Genomic DNA, 9,693 nt, shown 5'->3' with positions numbered 1-9,693 from the left:
ACTAAAAAATATATACATCAGTAAGTGTGTATATGCATACTCCTGAGAGTGTATTTGAAGGAAGGAAAAAGGTTTGTTAATAGTCACTATGGCAGGGGAGATTATGGGTGATTTTTCTTTTCTTTCTTTTTAGTATTTTCTATTCCAAACAGTATTATTTTAAGACTCAGACAAAATAGATGAAATGTTTTTCTAAAATATTCCATGAGTGAAAACGGTGAAGGGTGCAGGTTGTTGGGTGATAGATGATAGTGTTAGGCTGAATAGCAAGGCAGAAGACTTCCTTAGTTAGATGTGGGCCTGAGGAAAATGGAAATGATTATTATCAAGAATGCTCTGTTGTAAGTGCACACTACTTAGCAATTTGCAAAATGTTTTCAGGTCCATGGTCTCCTACGCTCCTTTCAACAGTCCAGTGGGTTAGGCAAAGCCCCCTGATTATACCCATTTTACAGATAAGGAAACAGGCTCACGCTCACTGAGTCTAGCTCCAGCATTCACAGAAGACCATTTTATGCCAGGCCTTGTGTTAGCTCTGGGTCCAAGGAGCCAAATAAGCCAGAACCCTCCGGCAGCTTTAGCCTGGACAGAGGAAACAAGTAAATGGACAATTAAAATCTAGTGTGTACCTGCTATGTGAGAAGTAAATGAAAGTTGGTGTGAGAACATACAGGAGGGCATCTAACCTAACGTGGAGGGTCAGGAAAGGCATCTTTGAAGAGGTGACATTGAAATGAGTCTTCTTCTTTTTAATTATGCAAGTGATATATGCGTTAGAAATACAGATAAGCAAAAGAAAAAATCAGCTATAATTCTGCTACCAAGACATAACATCTGTTTACACTTTGTTATAATGCCTTTTAAACTTCATTCTCTCTGACACACACACACACCCGAGATACACACTCATACAACACACACATACAAACATCACACAAAAATGAATGAAATCCTGCTACAATAGCATTGTCTAATTTATTCTTCCTCACTTAAACCAATACATTTTTTTAAAATTAATTTTTATTAAGCTTCAAGTGAACATTTACCATTCCAATCAGTCTGTCACAAAACCAATACATTTTAAAACCAAGAATTTTAATGACTTGCTGAGTGTTTTTCAACATATGGGTATATCAGAATTCATTGAATCAATGTTTTATTATTGGACATTTAAGTTATTTCTAATAGTGACTATAAACAATGTTGCAATGAAGAACTTTTTAACCCAGTCTGTGCACTTCTTCCATTATTTTCTTAGGATGTATTCTCAGAATTTTTGATCAATTTACTTTCTGGCCTGTATCTTCAAACCTGGCCAACAGTGGGCATTTTTATCTTTCTTCTTTCTAATTTCATAGGTGACAAATGTCACTCCATGCTGTTTTTGTTCTTTTGATTAATTTTTTCATAATTGTTGGGGACACATAAATGCACATTTTTTTTTTTTAATAGCTTGGTCCTGTTTCTGCCCATTTTAATTTGGGTGTATTTTATTTGGGGGCTTTCTCATTGACTGGAGAGAGCTCTCTACCTATTATTGATAGTTATTCTTTGTCACAGAGTTGCAAAATGTTTTTCCAGTTTTCTTTAGCCTTTAGAATACGTTTTTTTCCTTTAAGTTCTTTTGGAAGACCAGTTTAATGCAAATAGTAAGGGAATTCCAAAAAGAAAGAATAATGAGGAGAAATTCGCCCTCTCGGATATAAACTATATTATAAAGGTACCATCATTAAAAGCATTGTGTAACTAGCATGGGAATATACAGAAAGATCAATAGATAAAATTTAAAATCAGCTTCAGGTATATATGAATTTAGTATATAATGAAGGTGGTACCTGAAATTAGCGGAGAAAATGGTGTTTGGAGAACTGGCTATTAAAAAAATGCATTTCTTCCTCATTCCAAAATCAAAATAAATTCCAGATGGATTAAAAGATATGTATAAGAAATAAAAAAAATTAACAAAAAGAAATAAAAAGTGACTTTATCTTCTTGTAGTGACAGTAACTCCCCTCCCCCTAAAAAAAGCATGACTTGCCTACCTAAAAAAAAAACCAAAGTATTTGTAACAAGCACCTGAAGGAATGTGTGCGAGTTAAAATCAGGTAAAAAGGGTCTTGGAAGGGCATTTCCTGCCTGAGCAAAGGTCGGGAGGCTCACAGAAGTGAAGCCGGCTGAAAATAGATAGGGTCAGGAATCGAACTCAGGACGCCCGCAACGGAATCCGGGGCTGAGTCCACACCCGCCCCCATAATTATGTAAAACAGCATTTTTCCCATATATGGTCTTTAATATCTGTTTTTCTGGCAGGATGACATGGGATAGGAAAAACACAGCTCGCGGGGCCGGTGTCAACACCCCCAACCTTCCCTGCCGGCTCCCGCCGGCCTCGCCCCAGCATAGGCAATGCACCAAACCCAGGCCAAGTCCTCCGCGCCCGAGCCTCCTCCTCTTGATTGGACCTTGGCTACGTCAATCCTCCTCCTCCCAAACCTGTTTGCAGCTGGACCCGCCCTCTGGGCGGGGCTCCCGCCTAGGAAGCGCGGGGGAAGGTGCAGCGGGTGGAGGTGGAGGCGGATGAAGAGGACGAATGCCCGCCCCCTGGCTCCCCTGGTCCCGCCCACCCCTCTTCCCATAGGCCAAGCTGTCCGTCCATCAAGACCAGGAACAGGCGGCTGCGAGGGCGGGGCGGGAAGGCGGCGAGGAGCAGAGCTGGGTGCGGTGAGGCGCGCAGATCACCGCGGTTCCTGGGCAGGGCACGGAAGGCTGAACGAGGCTGACCTGCTGCCGCTCCCGCCTGGCACGCTCGCCCCACCCGCCGCCGCTCGAGCGCTCAAAAAAGCCCTCTCAGAAGCAGCAGCGCTTGTTCCCCGGGGCAGATCCAGGTTCAGGTGAGCTCGCCCCACCGGCAGGTCCCGCCCCGGGCAGGCGGACTGGCGGGCGGGGGCGGCGGCGACGGGACGCGCGGCGTCAGGGGCGAGCGGGCCAGCGTGTGGTTCTCGGCCTCGGTGCGGCCGGCGAGCGGCGCGGGCGGGCGGCATCTCCGCGGGCCTCAGGCCCGGGCACCGCATCCTCCCCGGAGGGGCACGGGACCCCTGCGCGGGCGCTCGGGACGGCGAGGCTTCCGGGGGCGGGCGAAGGCTTCGGGGCCGGGGCTCCGGGCACCCTGTCCCCTACCCGCCTGGGCACATTCCCCGGACGGGGCGCGCGGGAAGCCCCGACCTCCCTGGCTGCCGGGGCGCGCGCCCTGTCCGCGCCTCCTAAGTGCCCAAGTCGGCCAAACTTTTTAACCCCTTCGGAGGAGCCCTGCACCTCGGACCCAGCCGAGCGAGCGCGAGTGAGGCGGGGGGCTCGGGGCAGCGTGGACTTCTGGCAGAGGCTCTTTTGGAAGTTTCCAGGCGTTTTCGAAACAGAGGTAACGGGCAGGCGGGGACCGTTTGGCAGCTGTCAAGGCGGCCTCCTGAGTCAGAATGGGACAATTCCTGCCGCAGACATTGCACTCGGCTTGGTTTCCGCCCTCGCTCCTGACTTCCTCATTCGCCCGGCGGAGTCTGCGGGCGAGGAGGGTGGGGAGAGGTGCGTGCAAAAGGGGACCTGGCGGGACAGGGCCGCGACGCAGGAAAGGCCGCCCCTCCAGCCCCTCACTTTTGACTCTGTTACCTGAGAATGCCTGCAGCTGTCGGGGCCTCCCAGGCGTGCACCTGATTGCGCACGCGGCACCCCGCCTGACCAGGGGCCGGGGCTGGAACCTGCTGCTTTGGGACTAGGCCCGGGCTAGCGCATCTTTTCTGTGTGGGCCAGTCCAGGGGTTCCTAACTCCCCTCGTTCCCGGTGCAGGAATCCTCACGCATTCTGTCCCTGGGCCACGTCCAGGGCAGGTTCGCGAGCCCCCGACCCTCTGGAGAGCCTCGTGGTTTAACGCTGAGACAGAGTCACCTCCAGGACTAGCTTGCAGGCTGCCTCCAGGTTGGGGGCAGGGTGAGTGCCAGGGCTGAGCCTGTGACCCCACCCAGGGGCGTGGGGAGAAGGCTCCTGGGAAGTCCCAGGTCCTGCTCCGCGGGGCATCTGAGAGGCCCAGCCTCTTGTCGGTTCACTGCATCCTGTTCTGGGTTTAACAGGATTTCAAAGTAACTGTTGACGAGGATGAGCCTTAGCTCCTTCTCGGTGCAACACTGCGGCCTTTTCTGGCTCACTGTCTAAGCCCGATGTGCTAACCTCACTGGATGGCTTAGTCCCTTCTTGGTAAGGAGGAAGGCTGCTTTAAGGCCTGTTTAGGTAATCACTCGATTAATATTAGTCAGTTTACATGTGAGGATGCTATGGTGGGGGGGAGGGTACACAGATGTGTAATGGAGCAAATATTTAAGTGGCTTCTTTGTGCCAAGGACTCTGCCAGGTGGTGGGGGTGCAAGGTTGAGTAAGACCTGGCCCCTTCCTTTAGCACATGGGATAAATCTGTCGATGACTTTAATATGAGGCAGAGATGACAGGGACCCCAGAAAGGTACTGTGAGTCATGGAAGTGGGAGAGGGAGCCAGCCCACCTAGCAGAGATCTTGGGGGCCCCTGGAGGAGGCCTCTGCCCTTGGGACACTTACAGTCTTGGGTGGAAACAGTGGAAGGATGACTGAAATACAAAGCCAGCCTGTGATCAGTGTCCCAAGAATGCCATAGACAAAGGACTCGAGGAATTCCAAGGCGGAGAGGAGCCACTTCTGTCTGGGAGCTGGGAAGCTGCTGCGAGCCAGGAACACATCGCAGGATTGGCAAACTGAGGCACGCATGTGGTGTTGGAAAGTGAGGAGTCATTTAGTGGATAGTTGGGAGGTAATTAAAAATGTCAGCATTGCTCAGTGTAATTTGAGAGCCTCCATGCTCCAGGATGGCCAGGCCCAGTGACACTGAAGCGGTCCATTCTCCATGCTCAGCAAGTCCTGGCAGCACCTGTGGGCAGATCCAGGTGCCCGAGAGCCAAGGTTGGCGGGTTCTGTCTGGGGAGTTCTCCAGCCTGTGGTAGAAAGGCAGCCAGAGAGGCACATTATTTGGAGGTCTGCTTGTTTGAGAGGGTTGGGGCCCTGCCTTTCTTGTTTTTTATTTTTAAACTTTTTAACCTGAGGGGCTACAACCTCTCTCGTAGGATGAAGGGCACATGTTGATGTAGCTTGTCTTTTGCCTGCGCTTGCTCTAGAAAAAACAAAACAAGGATCTGTTAGCTCTTCAACTGGCGAAACACACTCAAAAAAAAAAAAAAAAAAAAAAAGCACCATTGTTGTATCGCTTGGTAGGGTATTGCTAGAAGCCAGGATGGCCCAGCTTTCTTCACTTCCTCTTCTCACTAATCCTCCAGTAAAGTACTTAAGGCAGCCTTGACCAGCTTGACATCTTTATTTCAAAAGGAGAGGAGGGGTTGGCCGTAGTTTTCCTCTGAGCCCAGCCCCTGCCCTTGGAGGGGGAGAAACAGAAACCCAAAGCAAAGGGGAGGAAAAAAAAAATCCATGCCTTGACAGCTTCTTCCCAAGCATCATGTTCCAAAAATATTTAGAAGAACAAAATCTGTGTGTCCTCTTAATTAAACAAACATCCTAATTTGCTGAGCATAAAACAGCATCTCTGCCCGGGGCAGGAAGTGCATTTTCCCTTTGTGCAACTCCAGAGAGCCACTGCCTCTCGGCCTTAACCCTTGGTGCGCTGAGCCCCTGGGCTCAAGTCCTCCAGTGACAACAGAAGGAAGCCCTGGCTGCCCCCTGGGAAGTAGTCCTGGTGGCTTACAGAATCCCATTTTTAGAGCTGGGAAGTAGAGGGGAGGAGGTTGTGGAAAGATTGCGAGCTTTGGTAGTAGGCTGACCTGAGTTCAAATCCTGACCTGGCCACTTTTGTGGCCTCAAGCAAGTCATATAACCTCCTGAGCTTCAGTTAAAAGAAATAAGGTAAACCAGTTGCTTAAAAGTCCCCTCCGTCTCATGGCGACCTCGTGTGTATCAGAGTAGAACGGTGCTCCATAGGGTTTTCACTGGCTGATTTTTTAGAAGTAGATGGCTAGGCCTTTGAACTTCTACCGCTCAGTTAGTAGCCAAGCACGTTAACAGTTTGTACTGCCCAGCGACTACAGTGTATGTAAAGGGCATGATATACAGTTAAAAACACCAGTAACAACTCTTGGATGAACCGGAGGTTGTCAAGGTGAGGAAATGGGGTCCCAGAGAGGAGTAATGCAAACTCGTTTTCTGGCTTCTGGCTCAATGCTCTTTCTCCTTCTAAAAAGGTGTGCTTGTGTGTGTGCATGTGTATGTGTGTGTGCAGTGCTCCTGGGCTGTGAAGCCAAAGTGGTAAAAACATAAATGGTCCTTGGGCCCATCTGCTGGCGCTGTTGGATGTGCTTGGTGATGAGCTGTGCCGAGTAGTCTCAGTACAGGCCCTCGGCCCAGGGCAGACCGTGTGCAAACTGACTGCAGTTTGTGTTCTCAAACGTGGTTTCTTGTGATCTAGACAATGGATGGCCAAGGGGTGGTGTGAAAAAGAACACTGTTCTTGAGTGTCTAGAGACCTGGCTTCCAGCTTTGGCTATGGTCGAGGGAAAGTTTGATTTTAGTAGAAAGTGCCATATCGCCCTACAAAGATATGTATATATATATATACACCAGCTTATGTGCCCTCAGTTATGTATGAGTGTGCCTGGGAAACTGAAAAATGAGCTAATTTTTAGTTTGTCGAGCTGCCCAGTTTCTCAGGCACTCTTGTACCTTATTGGTGGGTGTTTAAATTGTATGGCTCTTTTTAGAAGGAGGTTTGGCAATATCTGTTAAAGCATATCTCTCGTGATGGCATTTTAGGAATTTACCTCATGGATAAATGCAAATGTGCAAAAGGAAAGAAATATGTGAGACTATTGCTTGTCATGGCAAAAGGCAGGAGACAAGCTAACTGTCCATCAGAAGAGGCAAAAAAAAAATCACGGTACAGTGGCAATCCTTGCAACCATTAAAAAACTGAGGCCAATCTATGCCTACCAATAGGGCATGCACTCCATGATATGTTATGAGTGAAAAATACTAAATAATAATAAAAAAAAACCCCAAAAACCATGAGCCTAAAACTACTGCTCGTGTTAGGGCTAGGGTTACAGTTAGGGCTAGGTCTAGGTTTAAAGTTAAGTTTATGGTTATGCTATGCTTCCTTCTGTGTAAAACTGGGTATATCACCTCTGCGTCTGCGCATGGAATATTTCTGGAAAGATTCTGAGACGCTGGTAATAAGGGGTGCGTCTAGAAACCAGGGCCCAGGGGGCAGGGTTGGGGGTGAGGGTTACTTTTCACTATATTCTCTTCCATATGTATTGCCTTTAGATGGTCATATATTTAAAAAAATTTAAATTTCTTATCTATATAAGGGGACTGGTTGGCTAATCTGGGAGATCTCAACTCTAAAATGCTTTGCTCTAGGTTTCAGATTTCTTTCCTCTCTCACTGGCTGTGTATCTAATGCCTGCTGTGTGCACAGAAGGAGGCTCTTAAAAATGGGCTCAACTGGCTTCTTGTGATTGGAGTGCTCTTCTCCCTGACATCACAGCATCACCAGAGTGACCCTTAAACATCTTCTGTTCCTTTCCCTCATATCCTAGGAAATGATAGATAATTTCATTTGGTTTTCTTTATGAAACTGGGAAGGAATACCTGGGTTGTGCAAACAGTTAAGTGCTTGGCTACTAACGAAAAGATTGGTGGTTGAAATTTACCCAGAGGTGCCTTGGAAGAAAGGCCTGGCAATTTGCTCCTGAAAGGTCACAGCAATGAAAACCTTATGGAGCAGTTCTACTTTGCACACCTGAGTTTGCCATGAGTTGGAGTCAACTCAATAGCAACTTTGTGTAAGAGAAAGGAAGCTTTCATGTGGGTCTGGAAAGTTATTTCGTGATACCCTTTTGTCAGGCTTCCCTCAATCCCCCTGGCTCCAAACCACCCACTGTCCTTTCCGGCGTTGCCCACGTCAACTAGAAGGAAGATCTGGTCAGAGACCCTGGCTGGGTCCCTGCAAGGCAGCCTCGGGGCCTCTGGGAGGAATGTCATGAATCAGGAGTGATGACATGAGTCAGGGTCTGAACTGAGCCTGCTACCACATGGGGGGATGGTTGGAAGGCTGGGTGCCCAACTTGTACCTGTCCCTCTGCCAGCACTCGTCCTTTATGCTCAGATGGCAACAGCTACTTGGGGGGAACAAGGAGAGCTGCCCTCTTGGGTCTGATGTGTGTCTCTTCAAGATGTAAGGTCAGCCTCTGCTGGAATTACTCAGGCCCCCATTCTGAGGACTAGTTTCTCAAGCCAGAGATGATTCAGTGCCCAGAATGGGACAGAGCTCACTGCGCCTGGGCATGTAGGCCCAGAGGAGCACTCACTTGGCCTTTGGCTGAGGTTGAGGCGATTCCTGAGTTTCTCCCCAGTCTGACCTCCCAGTTTGTAAGTTGTGCCTGTAGCAGCTGTCTCCATCTCTAGCCCCATTTGCTTCTCATCGCCCAGGAACCTGCATGCTGTGGCTTGAGGTAGGCTTGTGGCACCTTCCGGAAGTTGCTGCCAAAGGGTGTGGCTTCCTGCCAGCACAGGTTGGGCCGAGGCCTGTAGAGAAGCTGTAGTGGAGCCGATCTTTCCCATTTACAAGTCACTTCCTTGGTACTTGTCAGAGGACTGGTATTTACCAGGGTGCTTTTTCAGCCCTGGTGGTGCAGTGGTTAAGAGTTTGGCTGCTAACCAAAAGGTCGGCAGTTTGAATCCACCAGCAGCTCCTTGGAAACCCTATGGGGCAGTTCTGCCCTGTCCTGTGGGATCTCTAGGTGTCGGAATCGACTCGATGTCAATGGGTTTTTAAAAATTTTTTTTGGTTTTTACTCAGAGGAGAAAGGGGCCTCTCTCAGGCAGGTTCCTCTTGCCCCATGGGCCAGCATTTTATCTCTGCGGACTTTAAAAAAATCAATTTTTTGTATTGTGGTAAATATCTGTGTAACAAAACATGCCATTTCAACATTCTTCACGTGTACCGTTCGGTGACATTCATTGCATTCTTCATGTTGTTCAGCCATCACCATTATCCTTTTCCACATTTTCTCATCACCCTTAACAGAAGCTCAGTGTCCCCTAAGCAGTGAGTTCCTCTTTGCTCCTGCCCCTGGTAACCACCAATAAGCTTTTGTCTGTATACACTTGCCTACTCTAGACATTTCATGTAAGTGGGATCCTACAGCATTTGCCCTTTTTGTAACTGACTTATTCTGTGCACTTTTTAATGTGCTGAGGGAGCTATAATCTAATCTCTTTGTTTTTACAACTTGTCATTAATCACAAGGACATTTACATTTTGAGAACTTGAGCCTTAGGGTTGTTTTTTTTTTCCTTTCCCCTTTCATTTTTAACCTTAATTCTAAATGATACCCCACATAATAGGAAAATAAACACCACCACCAAAAAACTCCTTACTGAATTGATTTAGGATTATAGAATGCCTGAACTGGAAGGACTCTTCGGGATACTTTTTATTTCCTTTTTTTCCAGTTAGAATAGGAGTGGTTTGCCCAAACATATGCTGTGAGTTGGTAGAAAGTGTGCTGGTCCCTGGTTTCACTCAACGCCACGCCTTTCTCTAAATCCTGTGGCCTTATTTAAAATGTTTTTAAACTGTTATCACCCCTTTCTTCGCCTTTATGTACAGT

The 9,693-nt window shown here is 48.1% G+C and overlaps 1 protein-coding gene across 2 annotated transcripts in view; it reads left to right on the top strand.

The window, feature by feature from the left end:
- Positions 1-2,676: 2,676 nt before the first annotated feature.
- MYH9 (myosin heavy chain 9) overlaps positions 2,677-9,693 on the top strand; it is a 105,086-nt gene continuing 98,069 nt past the window's right edge. Inside the window, exon 1 of one of the 2 annotated variants that reach the window (XM_049884329.1) lies at positions 2,677-2,891. The gene's annotated coding sequence lies outside the window, so the exon portion shown is untranslated. The remainder of the gene's footprint in view (positions 2,892-9,693) is intronic. The other variant, XM_049884330.1, reaches the window with a different exon arrangement.

This window comes from Elephas maximus, chromosome 4 (assembly GCF_024166365.1).
Source record: "Elephas maximus indicus isolate mEleMax1 chromosome 4, mEleMax1 primary haplotype, whole genome shotgun sequence".
Taxonomy (NCBI): domain Eukaryota; kingdom Metazoa; phylum Chordata; class Mammalia; order Proboscidea; family Elephantidae; genus Elephas; species Elephas maximus.
This window is presented reverse-complemented; position numbering and strand designations above follow the sequence as displayed.